Below are 18,886 nucleotides of genomic sequence, written 5' to 3'. Positions count from 1 at the left end.
GTGCAATAAATTTCAACAGAAGAAAAACCTCGAGCAGGTCTCGTGCAGTACATAAATTCCTGCTGCCACCCCGAACGCGAATGACGCCAACACCCGGAGCGTACCGGGTCACACCCGGATAGGAGACAATGGCTAAGACTGACCTCTGCTCCCAGTGCATTGACACCTCCTCCCCCCACTCAACACCCCAGAATTCACCCGCAGCTTCGCGGCTCTAGATGCTGCCCGCAGCAGTCCACGCGTAGCCCAGGTGGACGGTGTTTAACTTGGCAGCCCAGCGATGCGTGACCGGTGTGTGCGTGCGTGCGTGTAACAGGGCTGGAGCCCGAACGAAACTTCATGGGCAGACGGAATGTTGGTGCTCCACTTTTTGTGTACTCACTGGGCTCTCTTTATCTTTCCGTCGGTGAAAACCCGTCCCGAGTCTCGGCCAGCAGTGGTTTGACCAAAAAGCGAGTACGTTTAACGGAATTCTTGTAATGTAGGGCGATGTTACATTGTCATCACGACGACGACGTTTATCACCATCATCAGCCATGGTCAATCCACTGCTGGATGAAGGCTGCATTAATCCACCGCCCACGGTAACTACGTTGTAACAATCCACCCGGCACGTGCACACGAGGTTATTCTATAGCTCCATCTCCGCGGTGAGCGTGCTCTCTCTCTCGGACGCGTTCCCTCCCCTGGCTCCAGACGACGTCGTTAGCCTCGACCGCCGTTTCATTGTGCCTTGCCAGTGACGTGTGCGGCCCAAACCCGCTTTTGTGGAAGGTCAAAGTGACGTCTCGGGATTGCGCGTACGCACGTGTACGTATGTTGAACTTCTTTTGCGCCGCACGTAACCAGCCGTGATAATGAATCGGTGGTGTGGGAAGGATGGATGACAAACTAAATACAAAAAGCAGTTCTAAAGAAATGTATTTTCTGTTTAGGATAGTGGTGTAGTGTAAAGTGGTGTAGTGCATAGTGCAGTGTATTTTAGTGTAGAATGCAGTGCGTGGCGTAGTGTGTGTAGTGTATAGTGTAGTATGTATGTTGAACTTCTACCGCACACCGTAACATAGCCAACCAATCGCAGGTGGGGTGAAAGGGCAACACACCAAACACAAGAGGCAGTTCTAAACAAATGCCCCACCGCGTCCACGCGTCCGTCTCTCAGCCACTGACGTAAAATTGGAGAAGCAAAATAAAAACGCCGAAAATTGAGCAAAGAAGCGTGGAGCCGCACACGCTTGGAATTTCACCGAGAGCCAGACGTCCTCGCTAACTTCACTTGGCGCAAAGGGAAATTAATACAATGATAAACACGGTGAATGTCAAACCGATTAGGCGAAAACATCATTTGGCACCGTGGTTTTTTTCGCCCCCCCCCTCTGCGAGCCCTGATCATAAAACATAAAAACCGTGCGGAATTCCTGGATAACACCGCCTCCATACCGAATGAGACTTCTCGCGACACGCCACAGAGCATTCGCCCGCTCGCACAGACCGACAGAGAGAGAGGTGCGAGTGGCCACAGATGAGGAACCCCAAGTTCGATTTCAGGGCGAGTGATATCTGGGCGCCGCAGTGGAGAGGTGTTAACTACCTCGCCTGTTACACAGAAGGTCGCGGGTTCGGCCCCGACCCTAACGGCTGGATTTATCTCCGGGTCATCCGGTTTCCCCCTCCACATTTAGAATCAACGTCACGCGTTTGTGGCCAGGTTGCGTCTAAAAAAGAGCTATATGGCTCGGTGGGCCTTGCCTAGTAAAAATATTTTGTTTTAAAGTTAAGTTTTATTAGAATCGATTCTTATTGCCCCCCCCACACCCCCACCCCCCACCACCACCACCTGACCAACTCTCACTGAGCAGCGTGGTGATGCATGGTCACGCAAAACGACCACAACCGACGCGGCACGGCGAGGCTTCCATGCGGCGGCGGATGATAAAAAGCGCCGTCGCGTCACAATGGTGCGTATGAGCAAGTGAATATAGCAGATCGAACGAACAAAACCTAGGGATATTGAAAGGAAAATATCGACAAACGCTGATTTGGCATCGGCGCATTCCCGATCCCTCGGGGTCACCAAAAGAACCCCGGAGAATCACCACGACGCGAGGGGTTCCGCGTACAGTGCTGCCTTAAGCGGATACGTAGATAAACTATTTGTGGAATTTAATAATAATTACACCACCTGACGACCTTCGCGATGACGCTTGAGCTTCGGGCGTAATCCGAGACTCGTGGAGAGAACCAAAACAAGGGCCACCGTCGCTGTCAAATGAAAAAAAAATACCCTCGCGGTGACGTTTCTACGAAGCAAGAAAATGTATTTTAACAGCCACTTTGCTGGCCACTTAATACGTACGGCGTGACCTGGTGCGGGAGGCAAGGTGAAGCACGGGAGAGGGAGTACCACGTCTGTGGATTGCATATGGACCCACGACTTCACTTCGCACGGCCCACGACTTCACTTCACATGGCCCATGACTTAACTTCACACGGTCCACGACTTCACTTCATCCGACCCCTGACTTCACTTCACATGGCACGCTACTTCACTTCACACGGCCCCTGACTTCGCTTCACATGGCCCACGAACTTCACTTTATGAGGCCGGCGGTCACCTGAAGCCTACCACTTCCAAACGGCCCACAAACAATAATAAACTAAAACTAACTATTTTAATTTTACCAGGTAAGGCCCACTAGAATAGCTCTTTATCAAAAGCGACCTGGCAACAAATGATAGCTTAGCAAAGTGGCTTGTCACGTGGACATTTCTGGCAGCCAAATACTCTAAACGCGTGATGTTCATCCCAAATGTGGAGGGGGGGAAACCGTAGGACCCGGAGAAGAATCCACGCGACCACGGGCAGAGAGAGACACAAACTCAAATATACAGCAGGCGTCATGGTCGGGATCGAACCCACGACCTCCTGTATACCAGGCGAGGTAGTTAACATCTCTACGGGCAGAGAGAGACACGCAAACTCCAAATATACAGCAGGCGTCATGGTCGGGATCGAACCCACGGCCTCCTGTATACCAGGCGAGGGAGTTAACATCTCTACATCAGTGCGAGCGTTATAACCGCACGTCTAACTCCGGAACTGTGACTCGACATCGCCGTGGCCGTGAGAGGAAAGCAGGCGCAGCCAACCAATTAGTGCGGTGAACGTGAGCGCCGATTAGTGCTCGCATTGTTGGTGGGGAACGCCGAGGAGTTGTGTGCGTGTCAAGGAGTGGTTGCCTGCCAAAGGTATTTAAAAGTCCTAATTGGCCCTCGGTAATTTAAGGTTTCCCCGCAACCGGATGTAAAGACGAAAAGCGATTTATGTTATATCAAACCTGTCAAACTCTGTATCGGTGCCCTGCCTTATTACAGACCAATTCAGAGCTTATCGGTCACCCCGTGCCCCATATAAATCTCAACGTTCATCCTACAAAGTCCCATCACAAGGGAGAAGAAACACAAACACATAGACATGTTTTTTTGCCCGTATTGAAACGGCTGTACGACGTATGGACCTCAAAACTAAATTCCCCTGTACAAGAATTTCGGGGTAAACCGTATGGGTTGACAGCTGTGTTATATAGCTCCGGTTGTGTCGCTTCAACGCAAGGCAAGGCATTCCATGTTGGTGTAGTCGGTGTGACCAGGGGGGGGGGGGGATCAGGCCACTTAATTTAGCCCCAACAAAACGCTGCCGCTTTCCCCCACCCGTCCAGCAGCGGATCGATAATGACGCGCGATGACACAGACGATGACGCTGCAGCGTGGCGTGCTATTTTTGGCTGGGGAGGTCGGTTGGTTTTTTGTTTCAGCCGAGCCTGGGTGACATCGACAATCGCCTTTGTGAGTCTTCTCCCGGGCGGTTGCGCACGTGGCCACGTGGCCACGCGCCCGCGCTCGCGCAGAAAAGGGGGAAATGTCACGACTTGACACGGAGAGAGAGACAGAGAGAGACAGAGAGAGAGAGAGACAGAGAGAGAGAAGGACCAACTCCTCCTCGCGCCCCTTCGAGGCACAATGCACGACGCACTCACGTCACCCACCGATGCCGCAGGTTCCGACCTACACACACACACCACGTGCGCGTCGACGATAAACAACACCGCTGCGTAAAGTGCTATTTATAGAACCCCCACCTCTCTCACCCCCCACCCGCTGTGTCAGGCCGTGTTTGCAGTTTTCAGGCTGTGTTTGCTGCGGGCACGCCAGACTGTACAGCGTAAACAAGATTCGCCTCTGGGCTGCTTCGTGAGAGGCAGGCAGGGGCTTGCTTTTGGTCAGAGTGCAGAAACCCGCAGTTCTCGCTCTCAGCCCTGTTGCGGGATTGCTTGTGCCGCAGGGAGGCAAGAGGCGCAGCCCTGCGATTGCATTGCTCACTCCACTGCCGGCAGAAGGGTCACCACTCGGGGGAGCTCTAGAGCCCCCCCCCCCCCCCCGCTCTTACTAACAACCCTCCTCTCTCCCCCCACCTCTAGAGGCTCTTTGACACAATCTTCCACACTCGCAAGATGTATCGGGAGGGGTGGAGAGAGGTTGAGGGTGGTGTGTGGGGTGAATTTATTTCAACTTGCCCAGCGTATCGAACGACCGCTGAATTCCACGTGCGGAGACCGTTACACCGGTGTAGCAACAACAGCAGCAGCAGCGTCCCAACATTCGTTTGAGTCTGTGATGAGAAGGTTGTTCACCCAGTACAATATTATTTCTATCATCATTGGCAGTGCCGAATTTTCCGAGTAGCACAAGTAGCCACGATTGCTACGGGCCCCGCACTTTCAAGAGCCCCGCGCTAAATGCTTTCAAGCTATCAATGACGGTTCAGTGATTCTGCACTTGCTCTATTACTATAGTACTATACCGCCTTCAACTTTTATGAACGACTGGGTGTTTGTTTAAGGTTAGCGATTTGTTGTATTGTCTGGATGTATAGAAAATGAAAAAATGCAATTACTTTACTATGCAAGAAATTGTTTTATGTGCTTAAATATTGACGTGTTTTTATATTTTATTTAGGGCCCCTTTATAACACCATCATGCCACAGGCCCCGCACGAGCTTCATCCGGCACTGCCACAACCACCACCGCCGCTCAACCCCAACTCTTAATCGTCTCGTTCCCGTGTAACTTCCACCCCCCACCCCCACAACCACCGTGCCACGTAACACACCCCACCGGTGGCAAAGCTGGCGTGGCCTCGGCCCCTCGAGCACCCCCCCCCCCGCCACGACTTCCCTGCAGGCTGCGGTACCCACAGACAAACGCGGCGCCGTTGAAAGACAAAAAAACGAGACGATGGGGATCCACGCGCGGGTTTCATCGTCCGCGATGGAAGCTCGCGGTCCGCCCTCAACCGCGTCGGCTGCGCAACAAACCCACGGCAGCAGATTCGGGGATGATCAATACCATGATGCTCGAATGGAAAATAACTAATTGGCATCTTCTATTAACGTGAGAAACCTCACTAGTTGATTACGTCGGGTGGTGGCGGGTTTAACGACACATTTATTTACGCGATCTAACCCCAAAAACACCTCTTATGGATGATATTGGTCGCGAAAGCCTACGAAGTGTTAAAGCAGCGACGATACACTCCTCCGCGCTGCTTCCAACGCCGTTGTCTGGCCAACTTACAATGTGAAGCTGGGCTTGTTTGCTCTGCAATCGACACCAGCCGTACGTACGAAAGAAGAATAAGCAGAAGCAGCAGCTGCGGTATACACAAACTAACAAACAAAAACACGTGCAGCTCCTCCGCTAATTGTCGGGCAAGGCCAACCACGGACGGATGGCCGGGTGGGTGGCTGGTGGGTGGGTGGCTGGTGGGTGGGTAGGTGGGTGGTTGGGGGGAGATTGGGAGGGGGGGAGATTGGGAGGGGGGGGATTTGGGAGCCACACAAATAATTAAACACCCCTCGGCATCTCAATTTCACGGCCGACACCGCGGCGGGGTGGCTGATCCTGGCGCACGTGTCGAGTCGATAAGATATTTAAATAAAAAAGAAAGAGTTGGCTTTTTTTTCTCCTGCTGACAGACGGCTGTGCGCAGGGAGAGAGGGGGATGGGGCGCGGGGGGGGGAGAGAGAGATTGGGCGACAAAGAGAGAGCGCGAAAGACGAAATATAATCAGTGGAAATAGACCGCCCGTGTTTCTATTGCCACAATTGGTGCAGTGGTTCGCAGGACAATACTGTATAGTACACTCAACGCGTCTCTCCCCTGTTGGCAACCCCCATCCGCCTGTACGTCCCCCCCCCTAACCCACCTACTGGTCACTGACACGATAAGAAGGGCACTAACGCTGAACTTTATCCGTTGTTGTTGTTGTTGTTATTATTGCTGTGCTACTGCTCCAACAGATGTTTTCTGCACCGCCCTCTGCTGACAAAGCCGTTCCGCGTTAGGTTGGGGAGCGGAGGGCGCGGGGCTCTTCCAGAGGTTACCCAACGAACGGTGGACCGGCATCTAACACACGAACCTGCCTCCTCCCCGCTTAGCTTCCGAAATCCCACCCGTTGTATGTTGCGCGGCTCAACGCAGGAGTCCCCTTCGCATGAACGAATTTGTCGAGGCGCTGTAATTTGTAATTGGATTACCAATATGCCTCTCAACGCTCATGCTACTCGCCTGCGGTGCCCTGTGACCACGACCCATCTGTTCAACCTGTTACGGAGTTAGTGTAAGAGCATCATTGGTCTTGGTGTATCATTGGATTATTAGTCATTTGGCGGTACGGATTATAGAGGGTTTCCCCCTCCCTCCCCTCGCATCCCCACCTCCTATATCCTGGTTATTTTGCTTTCTTCCCATTCACAAATGTCAGACACCACCTTGACTTACGGCGTTCTAGTCCTGGCCAGGTGGCAGCAACAGGGCAGGAATGTGAACTTCTTCTGCACCGTACGTAGCCAACCGTGCTAATCGGAGGTGCGGGGGAAGGATAACAGGCTAGATGATTTAGAAGTGCAAAGCTCCAGGGGCTTGCTAATACCGGAAGGAAGAGCGTTCCAGACGGCCGCAGAAGCGCATTCGAAAGCAGCAGAGCGAGTAGCTCGAAATCAGATGGTGTGCGAGTTCACAGCCTGGTTCGGGGAAGGAAGGGGGGTTGACTCATCCCATCATCCCTCTGGGGTCGATCCAAATGAGAACCACTCTGTAGGGAAGTCACTAGTAGTTGTCATATGAATGTGGAATTTCCTCCACCGGCTCAGCACTGCAAACGTGAGACGAGAACCACCGTCAATGATCAAATGTTCGTTTGGGCCCCGAATCACTCGGAGCACTATGAGCATGCACCCAGCACTAGGACTAGGAGCGGCGCCTGCTGTCCGTTAGTGTGAGTTAGCGCACCGGGTAGAGCGCCCGGGCACAGAGGGCAGGGGTAAAATCCATGGTGAAATCCATGGTGAAAAGCGTTAGGAAAAACATGGGGAAATCCACGGTGAAATCCCCAGTCAAATCCACATTGAAATCCAGAATGAAATTCATGGTGAAATCTACAGTGAAATCCATGGTAAAATCCACGGTGAATCCACGGTGAAATCAAGAGTGACATCCGTAGTGAAATCCATAGTGAAATGCACGGTGAAATCCAGAGTGAAATGCACGGTCAAATGCACGGTGAAATCCAGAGTGAACTCTATGGTAAATGTCATGGTAAAATCCATGGAAACGAGTGCCGTTGTAATCAGTGGCAATGGGCCACTGAGTTCGGCATCTTTTCCCCCAAGAAACCATGGGGAAATCCACGGTGAAATCCCCAGTCAAATGCACATTGAAATCCAGAATGAAATTCATGGTGAAATCTACAGTGAAATCCATGGTAAAATCCACGGTGAATCCACGGTGAAATCAAGAGTGGCATCCGTAGTGAAATCCATAGTGAAATGCACGGTGAAATCCAGAGTGAAATGCACGGTGAAATCCAGAGTGAAATGCACGGTGAAATCCAGAGTGAACTCTATGGTAAATGTCATGGTAAAATCCATGGAAACGAGTGCCGTTGTAATCAGTGGCAATGGGCCACTGATTTCGGCATCTTTTCCCCCAAGAAACCAGAGCAGGAAGCGGGCTGTAAAGGATTTCTGTTTTTTTTAGGGCTGTTAAAATATACGAGCAACTTTTTTTTGTTTAGCCGTGGCACACACCAGGGCAAGAGGGAACAGAGAAAGAAATGGCAAATGAGGGGAAAAGGTTTGGAAAAGGAACGGAGAATCGGGAGCAAGAGGGGTCAGGAAAGATGAGGAGGGGGATGCTGCATCAGGGACTCTACGCTGCTGCTGTTACACGTAGGAGGGTTGGCGTCTGTTTTCACAGTGGGCGGCGGGGAGGAGAGGGGGGAGGGGTTTAGAGTGGGGGGAGTGGCCACACAGGAGCCACGAGCTGATTTGGATCGAGAGAGAAATACTTCTCTTCAAATTAATGCGTTTAAGTCGCAGCAAATGAGGATCTTTGTTGGTGTGGACGTGCACCCCCCCCCCCGCCCGCCCTCACCCTTGTCACTCCACTGCTGGATGAAAACCTCTCCACAGATCCGCCGCCCACCCCTCGCAACGTTAGCGATGCAACAACAACAACAATAACGACAACAACAGCAGCCTGCGTACAGTACTTCCTGTAAACAAACGTGACACAATCCAAAGACGAGAAATAACATCGTTGTAACGAAGAGCGGCGGATGAGTAGCAACGGATTTCAATCTGTGCCACTGCAGCAGCAGCAGCTTCCGTCTCTTGTGAATAAAAAGCCGGTAAACACACACTTAGCGTTAACTGCAACAACAACGAACTACTACAACAACAACAATGAAATACAACAACAATGAACGTTTGCAGAGGGCGTTTGCTTAGCGTGCCACCGACGCTCCTAACACGAACGCCAAATGCTCTCTCCGAAAGCGTAAGGTAGAGGATCTGCAGTCAGACATAGCAAACACAATGCCCCCCTCCCTTGCCCCAACCCACGTCCCACCACCCTCTTCATTTCTTCTCTCTTCCTTTCTTCTCCCAGCCAGCCAGCAGCAGGGCAACAACAACAACTAGCCCCTAAGTACTTCGTCTGATCTGCCCGATCAGACAGACAGAGGCGCTAGAGTGATGTGCAAGATAACGGCAGTCCCAGACTCTCTCCGCACGCTGCTTTTGATGAAAGGACAAAGCGGCCGCCTTTAGAGGAGGGCGCTGTCGAACGGAGACGGAGGAGACCACCCGCGTGTGGCCTGCAACGCCTCTTTGGCACGAGCGCTGCTATCGAGCCACCCATCGCGGCCGACCCGGCACACGATGGGGGTGGACGTGGCTATAGCACCCCCCCCCTGCTCCCGGTGCTGATGGTTTTGGTTGTTGTTACGCACCGCAGCCGCGTGCTCAGTTGAGGCCGCGTCGACCTAGGGGAGGGCCCAGCAGCCGTTCGAATTATTTTGGCCACCGTTCGTTGGTCGTGAGCGGGAATCTAACTCTGATCATAACCGGGTTCGTAGCGCAGCGCGCTAACCGCTGCACTGCCGCTCCCCACAAAGACAAAGATCCCCCGTGTAGCCTTAACAGACTGTTGGGGCAAGTGCTGTTAGCGAGCACCTATGAAGGCCGGCACGGCACACGAGCGGGTGGGTGGCCAACACCACGCCCGGCCGCCTTTGTCTCGCTCGTGGCAATGTTTTTTACACGTCGCACCAGGTACTCATTTGAGACCAAGTCGACCTAGGGGAAGCCCAGGACCGGTTCAGAAAATCGTCACCGGTGTTGGCCGTGAGCGGGAATCGAATCCGGATCGCTGGGTTCGTAGCGCAGCGTAGCGCTAACCGCTGCACCACCGCTCCCGACACACAGCCACGGACGGATCACCACCACCATCACTCCCGTGCAATTACCTGTCACCCCACTATTTATCAAACGGGCGAAACTTATCACGAAGGGCAAATTCACGCACAAAAAAAATACCCTTACAAACCCAGAATCAGAATCTGTATTCATCCTGGAAATATCCGATGGGCTATGAAGCTCTTTTTGTTTTGTTTTAGATGTCCAGTAGGGGGCGGCTTTATAAAGTTAGAACAACAAGACCCCACCCCCTCCACCCAGCAAATGTTCATCACACGAATTGAAAACGACAAACCCGAAGGCCCTCTCTATCTCATTCGTTATCAGCCACGGGCCCGCCGTGTGGTCGGGTGTCTATGGGCTCTCTGGGTGGCACACAAAGCCACGATAATGACATCACTCCCCCCACCCCGCAATGATTATGACATCACGGTGGGATTTATTTGCAATTGGGTAAAGATTCGGATTGAGGCCCTTCATGAAGTGGCTTGCTAAAGACACCGCCACTCCTCACTCTCCCCATCTCAGTCGCAATTCACGCAGCTGAGAGCCGTCGAGTTTTGCTGTTGCGGCCTGCCACAACTTTCGCTCGCCGTTGCAATCGACGCCATCCACCCCTCTTTGTCTCTTTAAAGTAACCAGCGCGGTGGGGGTACAACGTGGGTGTCCGTGCCTCCTGAAATACTTGAGTGGGATTTACCTGGTAAGATTTTAAAAAGATAATTTATTTTTATTTGTTAAATTTTTGTTAGCGATTTGTTTACCTCTCCCTATACATTGCACGCCTGTCGTGTTTTTGCACTGTTTGTCGTTGTAACATTCTGATCCTGTGTCCCTTGCTGGACATCTGTTAAAAAGAGCTTCATAGCTCATCGGATTCCTCCACTATACATATTAAAGTGATCTCATTCTGACGTCATCTGGCCAGTGCGGCATTGTAGGGCCAAAGTTACCCTCTTCCGGGATGCGCTGAGAACTCCCTCTAGTGGAGACTCTCTTCCTTCCAGAAAACAACATTTGGCGATGCTGCTTCTGCTGCTGCGTTGGCCGTGGTGCACAAGCAGAGTTAACACACACAAACCCAAGTCAACAAGCTCCTCAGTCACAACGCTGTGTGTGTGGCTGTGGCCAAAGAAGATGAGAAAACAGGTCAAAAGTTGGTTGGGGCAATTCTATTCTAGTCTCGCGGGTGGCACTATGCGCAGGAGTTTGACATCACCGATGTTGAGATCTGCTGCTGGTCACGATGAGAGATGGCTTCACAGAGAGATAGAATTCGCGTCATTCTGCTGTTCCTCCTCCGTTGAATGAGCGCAGACCACAGTGGGTTTACTGCACGGCCTATAGCTTGCGTTGCATGGCCACAATGGCACTCCTGTGGGTCTGTCTTTAATGTATCGCTATGGGTCTCTATGCATCTCCGTGGGTCTATGTATCTCTACGTGTCTCTGGGTTTACTATAGAGTCCATAGGTTGGGTTGCATGGCCACAATCGCCCACCTGTGACTTTGTCATTAATGTGTCTCCATGGGTCTCTATGCATCTCCATGGGTCTATGTATCTCTACGTGTCTCTATGGATTTGTTACACGGTCCATTGTTTGAGTTGCATGGCCAGAATCGCACTCCCGTGCCTTGTGTATTTAAATTTTCCATTCGTGGAGGAGATGCGTGCATTGGCCTGCTGATGTTCTGATGCGGTTGATGCTTGCGCCCGCCAGTGTCATTCGAGCAGGGGGAGGAGGAATGTCAAAGCCAGGAGCTGCGACTGCTTTGGGTCTTAAAATTGCCCTTCTTCACGGCACTTCATCCAGCAGCAGCAATTGCAGGGCTGCGCCTTTACCACGACGCTGGTGCGGTCGCGGCGAGGAGGGTAGTGGCGGGGGAGACTCGGGGACTGGTACCAGTTGGCTCCAGCGTCTTCCCCCCCGCCCCCCGCTTCTCCGGAACAAAACGGAACAAACGCCGCTCTGGCACGGATTGACGCCCTCTGTGCACGCAGGCGAGGGAACGCCGTCAGCTGTCGCCCGCCGTCTCGCTCGTCTGGCCGGGCCCAGCTGTTGCCCACGTGCCGCCACGGGTCACTGCGGCGGTGTCAGCGCGCTAATGAATGGGCCGCCCTTGTTGCGCGCCCCGGGGGTGCGGATGACGGGGGGTGCGGATGAGGGGGAGGGGTGCGGATGATGGGGGGCAGGGTGCGGATGAGGGGGAGGGGTGCAATCGTGGGCGAGACGTTGGCTTTAACGACGCGCGCGCCAAATGCCAGCAGAGGAGGGCACGGCCTGGAAAATGGGTTTTCATCTCAGTGTGAATTAATTTAAGCAATGTCCGGTTGTGTTGTTGAGCGGGGTGGCGGGGGGGAGGGCGGAAAACCGAACGGGATTTCGATGTTAAATGTTTATTTCAGCGCTCCGATATGGTCACGTGCTGCCCTGTCGTGTTGTTGTTGCTGTTAGGCACGAATGCCCCCGACCCCCCCCCCCCCCGACTTTTCGCTCCACGTGCCGAGAGCGTGCACCCTCGGGAGCCGAGTTGACGAAGCACGCCCCTGGCGAGTGGAGCGGAACGTCGGACATCGCGCCGAACGACGCCCGCTCGATCACCAACATCAACGGACAGCCGCCTCGCAGCACGGTGGCGAATCCCTACGCCGCCGATGCCAGCCGTCGGTCGGAATCGAACTCAGGTTGCGCGGTTCGTAGCGCAGTGCACCGACCACTACACCGCACCACTCCACCCCCTTCAGCAGAGTGCAGAAAACTGTACTGTACCGGTATCTGTTGTTGTTAAAGAGTGGATATAAGTTATAATAATAGGGATTTTCCCTTTTTTGTCTGGCAACAAAACTGAAACCTTTTTACCAGGATTCATGTTACTGCATTAACCACAATAACTGCAGTCAAAATGCAAACAAAAACCATACTATGATAATATATGTGGCATTGTCCTTGAAACTGATTGGTCCACACCAAGGGACGGCTTTCTTTTGAGCCTCGACCCAATTGGTGCTCGACCAGATGACGCCAATTGGGTCGAGGCTCAAAAGAAAGCCGTCCCTTGCTGTGGACCAATCAGTTTCAAGGACAATGCATATATTATCATAGTATGTTTTTTGTTTGCATTTTGACTGCAGTTATTGTGGTTAATGCAGTGACATGAATCCTTGCAAAAAGGTTTCAGTTTTGTTGCCAGACAAAAAAAGGGGAAAAACCCTATTATTACATTTTGGTACTGGCAAAAGGAGGTCTAATGATGGATATAAGTTCTTTGCGTAACGAGTTTCGGTCACCAACTCTAAATCGTCAACATCGAGGGCACCGCAATGTTTGTTCATCCTTTTCACCTCTCACGACGATTCCCCCCCCCCCCCCCCCCGCGAAATTATGAAACGTAACGATGACTCAGTTGCGCGCGGCGTTCCAACAAGATTTTTGTTCTCTCGTCGCAACGAGAAGCGGAATCGCGAATCTAAACGTGGTGGGGTGGGGGTGGGGGGAGGGGGAGTTGGGGCGCAGCGTGCGATCTGCTGGAGCGCTCCTCTGCATCACGCATAAGCAATGTCCTCCCGACGACACCAAACAACGCAGCCCACGCGCGACATTCCCCTTCCTCCTCCTCCTCCGTCCGGGGCACTCCGTTACAATCACGTAACCCGCTTCGTTAACCGAGCCGCCGCCGATGTCCCGAATACAACTAAAATTAAAACACACATCGATATATTTGGTGACGCTACCCGCTTGCAAGCTGCGTCGGTGCACAGGCGCAGCCAAAGATGACGCGAAAGCCCAACGCGTCCCTCAATAACATCTCCCGTGCGTGGGGAGCGATAGTTCGGCGGTTAGCGCTACGCTAGGCAGACAAAGGCGGCCGGGCGTGGTGCTGGCCACCCCAACCCCTCGTGTGCCGTTGCCGGCCTTCACAGGTTGCTCGCTAACGGCACTGTTAAGGCTACACGGGGGATCTTTGTCTTGTGTGTACTGTGTGAACACGTGTATGTATGTGTGCACACTGTGTATACGGGTGTTTGTGTATACGCGGGCATGGCGTTTCTGTGCATGTGTAGCGGTCTTTTGTGTGTGTGGCCTTAACAGTGAAAATAAAATATCATCGGCGACGTTTCGAGCAACGGCCCTTCTTCCACAGCTCGTAAATTGAGACGCCGGAAAAGAGTTCATTACCAGGGTTGGAGACTGCACTTAACACCATGGGGCCTGATGAGAATACATTTTTTTTAAATCAAAATACATATTTGCTGACGACCAGTCTGTATTTAAATAGGCGTGCGAATTTACACGAACAGCAGCTCGTGACCGAAATAGATAAGCAGAGGATGACGTCTCTTTCGTTTAATTGTCACCACAAGATCTATAAAAAAACATTTTCTTTAACAACTCATCGGCCCCAGCGGTGGCCTTCTGTGAGCGCGCGTTGCAGCGGCACTGATTCAGCAACTGACATTCACCACAGATCACTCAGTACCTGGGTCTATGTTTAAGTCTGTGGGTCTCCCAGGTAATTATCCGGGTCTCTGTGCCAGTCTATAGATCTCCGTACAAGTCTGTGCGTCTCTATGCGCGCCTATAGATCTCCGTGCGAGTCTATTGGGTTTCTATGTGAGCCTATGGGTCTTTATGTGAGCCTGTGTGTCTCTATGCAAGTCTACCGATCTCCGTACAAGTCTGTGCGTCTCTATGCAAGCCCATACATCTCGATGCGAGCCTATGGCTCTCGATGCGAGCCGATTGATCTCTGCGCGAATCGATGCGTCTCATAGGCGGCCGGGCGTGGTTGCTGGCCACCCAGCAGCCTTCACAGGTGCTACTCGCGAACAGCACTTGCCCCGACAGTCTGTTGAGGCTACCCGGGGGGGAGGGGTAGGGGGGATCTTTGTCTTTGTTTCGCGATGGGTGCACGGCAGGGAGAGAGGGAGACGTGCACCAATGCCGCACTTTGATGGCGAGCTCACAGCGAGCTCGTTCACATCTGGCAGTCGTTCAACTCGTGAGGGTGGCCAGCCCCGCCCCCCACCCCCCAAACCTCCTCCCCATGAGCCCCACCCCCCGACAGCCAGGTCAACAGGGGTCACAGGTCATCACATGGAAAATGTTTGTTTTGTGCTAAACTTGGCGAAGTCTGTTGTTTAACACGCGGGATTTCGCAACCAATATCATTCGTAATAGAGGTTTTTCTTTGGGTTAGATCACGTAAATATAAATGTGTCGTTAAACCCGCCACCACCCGACACAGACAATTAGTAAGGTTTGTCACGTAACCAGAACGTGCTGCCAATTCGCTACTAGTACAGCACTCCGGTGCATTGGAGAGCAAATCCACAACATTTACAAATGTTGTGAATTTGCTGGTTACGTGACAAACCTTTCTAATTGGCTGTGTCGGGTGGTGGCGGGTTTAACAACACATTTATATTTACGTGATCTAACCCAAAAAAAACTGTATTATGGATGAGATTGGTTGCGAAAGCCTACGTTTTAAATAGACTTCGCAAAGTTTAGCAAAAAAAACATTTTTCATGTGATGCCCTGTGACCTCTGCTCGCTCGAGGTGCGGGTGGCCACAGGGCGATTATGATGCGCGCCTAATTAAATTATTATTATTGTTGTTGTTGCTGTGCTAGTTTACTCATAGGAAGCTTAACCTGAGGCTGAAAAACTCTTTCTTTTTCAGAATCAGATTCTTTATTTATCCTGCAGGAATCCGATGAGCGATGAAGCTCCTCTTTTCCCAGATGTCCAGCAGAGGCGGGTCAGAAAGTTACAACAACAAAACGATACAAAGGGACGGTAGGAGAGACGATAGGAGTGCAAAGTGTAGGTAAGGGAAGCGAATCGCTAAACAAAAAGGTCAACTGAAACTAAAACTATTTTTAGTGTACGAAGTAAGGCTCGCTGAGCTGCGCAGTTCTCATTTTCAGAAGCGACCTGGCCACAAATCCTAGCTCAACGAATTCGCTTGTCATCACGTGTAAGTTTATCGCAGCCAGGATTTCACAGCGGGGAGCGATTTTGCTTTGTTATAATGCCCCCCCCCCCACCCCCCACCCGTCCCGGTTTCCCCACTAACGTGCGGTATAAAAAAAAGACACGCACACACACATATGGACTCGCTGAAACATCTGAATGTACAGAGGCCTGCAGAGCTTGGGGGATTGCTGGTACGCACCGCGCCACAGCCTGTACCCCCCCCCCTCCCCGCGCTCCTCCGTTGTTCCTCGGCGATCGTGAGATGCGGTTTGCGTGGACGATGACGACGCGGAATATTAAGCTACAAATATTTAACTCCTCATTATTATTGTTATTAAACATTCGAGAGATCGCGTTAATTGAGGACGTCACCACGGCCACACACATGCACGTTAAGGCTGATGAACCGAAACGTCGTAACTCCCATAAGCGGTGGACTTCCCTCGCCCTCCCGGGTGGGGGAGGGGAGGGGGGGTAAAGTCCCCCCCCACGCCACCCCCTCCACCCACTTAGAATTCATTAATTAATCAATCAATTGTCACCAAAGTTCCTCCGTGCCCGGCACAGAGTTGGTTGCATTAAGTGGCAGCGTGTGGTCGACCACCGCATGAATACCGTTCTCGATTTACGATCTCACCTCCCCGCTAAGTCTCAAAAGCCGGCGGTGATTACTTCCACCCCCCCCCCCCCCTGCGTTTATCCTCTTACAATCCAATAACGACAGGGGCAGCTGTCTCTTCACTCTGTCCCAAACCTTCATCATCATCTGCCGTGGCTCTTTAAGGGACTCCTTCGTGAGCGTTTATTTGTTGAAGGAGCCGCCGTGTCTCGCATTCATCGCGTTGCATTGCTGCATCTTGTTATTTTGGTTTGCCGATGCCTGGCCGTGGTCAATCCACTGCTGGATGAAAGCCTCCTCCAAGCCACTGCCACCTCTCATCATCGTCGTCATCACGATCCATGGGTAGATATCCCACAGGTGTTCACTGCATATTTCGTCTTTCGTTTCCACTTTCCTCTGCCTTTAATCTCTAGTGGCGCACATCAATGTAACGATCCACCCGGCACCCGTACGTCAACTCAGTGCATCGCTCCATCCTCTGGATGGAGAAGGTGGTGGTGGTGGCGGTGGTGGACATGCACGTGGCAGCCTGCAATCCACCACTGTGGAAGCGGCAGCGAGGGTTGATGGATCACACACACGCCGTTAAACTCCCTTCCCGTGGGCGTCGAGGAGGTGCCGTGCCATGGTTCACCAGCAGAAGGCAATACAGCAAGTCGACTAATCGCTATCTGTTTCCATCTGTATGGGGATCGAGTGTTGCGCCCTCGCGCAAGAGGGTGGGTTTTTTTTTCCTTTCTCCGGGTGCTTCGGTTTCCTTCCTCCCACTCGAATAACAATCTCGTCATTAAATGGCTGAAAACATTTTAAAGTAAAAACAAAAACCCAATTTGGCAGTACCCTCCTATAAAAAGCCGCACGACTCAGTGTGGCTCTCCTTAATAATATCTTGAGCAACGTCGCAATGCCTTGCCGGGCAAAGGGACTTGAGTACCCTGTGGTACTGGATTGGGGCACCCGTACCAGTGAGGTACTCGGCGAGAGGGAGAGACGAAATAAGTGGATTCTTATTTTCCCTCCAGCAGCATTGGTTTCATACCAGCAGAACCCTGACATTCTGTGTCTCATCAGCGGAGGCAGTCTCGCTTGAACCAATGCTGGTGAACAGCCAGATGGTTATGGAAAAAAGGACCCCTCTTTGTTAGACGCGGGATCCCTCTATTTAAGACCGGAAGCAGGTGGATGGCTTCACTATTCTGGCAAATCGCCCGATGACGCTGGACGTGATTACCAGCGAAACGTCGTACTACTCAAATTGTAAATGTTGTGGATTTACTCTCCAACACACCGGTGGGCTGAAGCCGTAAACTAATTGGCGCCTTGTTCACGTGACAAACCTTACTGGCTGTGTCGGGTGGTGGTTGGGGTACGACACAACATTTATACTTACGCGATACAAACCCACAAACCTTTATTATGAATAATATTGGTCGCGAAAGCCTCCTGCGTGTTAAACAGATGGGATCCCAGTTAGATATTGATCCCACCAAGTTTGACGCCAAAACTACATAACATATAATGATCAACTTTCCCTTGCCTGCATCTATATCACGGCAAATGGCTCTAATCTTTTCAGCCATTTGAGGCCGCCGCCGCCGCCGCCGCCGCCGCCGACGCCGACGACGATGATAACGAGGAGCCCTTCCCCGGTTTGAAATTTTGTCGCCGCAGGCGCAGGATGTGGGACGGAGACGACAGCGGCGATGGGTCGGTGGAGGAGAGAGGCCAGACCGCCCTGGCCGGACCGTGCCCGTGGCGAACGCTCTGGACACCGTTTCCGCAGAGGGCCAAGCCCACAGGCGGCGGGGGAGGGGGGGGGGTTGAATTTGTGCCGAGCACCGAATTCCTTCTCTCCCCGCGGATGCAATTTTTTGTTAGTTTTCAGACAGTCTCTCCCCCTCACTTTTAGAAAGCTGGACGGGTGATGCGACCGCGGTGGAAGGCTTGCGGCTCGAGATGTAGACGTCAACCGGTGTGACTCCAGTTTGGGCGAGTATGCACGTGTCGTTAAACCCGCCACTACCCGACACAGCCAATCAAGTAAAGTTTGTCACGTAAACAAAACGTGACAATTAGTTACTAGTTCAGCGCACCGTTGTGTTTGGGGCTGCGCCTTTGACATCGACTCTCTCTTTTTTTGTTTTTATTCCACAACGAAGCCGTTTTACAATGTAACAAAAAATAAAATTCGCCGCGCAGGGATTCAAAATTACGCAAGAAGGGTCTTCAAAAACGCTCCCGCCTTCATCCGCTCCGACTTGCAAGGTCGAGCGGTGAAGGTCACGACAGCAAAAAAAATATATGTAAATCTTCACACACGATTCTATTTCTGTTCATTTTTTTATTACTTTTTTACGCCGATGCAAATATCTGATTAACACCTTCCCTCTCCAGGAGAGTCCCGCACACCCTCTAATTGGCACCACGTGAGCTTATTTACGATTCATCCCCCCCCCCCTGCCCAAA

General features: G+C 52.1%; 1 protein-coding gene across 2 annotated transcripts in view; it reads right to left on the bottom strand.

Moving 5' to 3' along the window:
* LOC116949536 (cytohesin-1-like) overlaps positions 1 to 18,886 on the bottom strand; it is a 79,589-nt gene that overhangs the window by 26,025 nt on the left and 34,678 nt on the right. The gene's annotated exons all lie outside the window — the stretch shown is intronic.

This window comes from Petromyzon marinus, chromosome 37 (assembly GCF_048934315.1).
Source record: "Petromyzon marinus isolate PM22_M1 ecotype Great Lakes invasive population chromosome 37, UKy_Petmar_22M1.pri1.0, whole genome shotgun sequence".
Classification (NCBI taxonomy): Eukaryota; Metazoa; Chordata; class Hyperoartia; order Petromyzontiformes; family Petromyzontidae; genus Petromyzon; species Petromyzon marinus.
The sequence above is the reverse complement of the archived record's forward strand: the minus strand, read 5'-3'. Positions and strand labels throughout refer to the sequence as shown.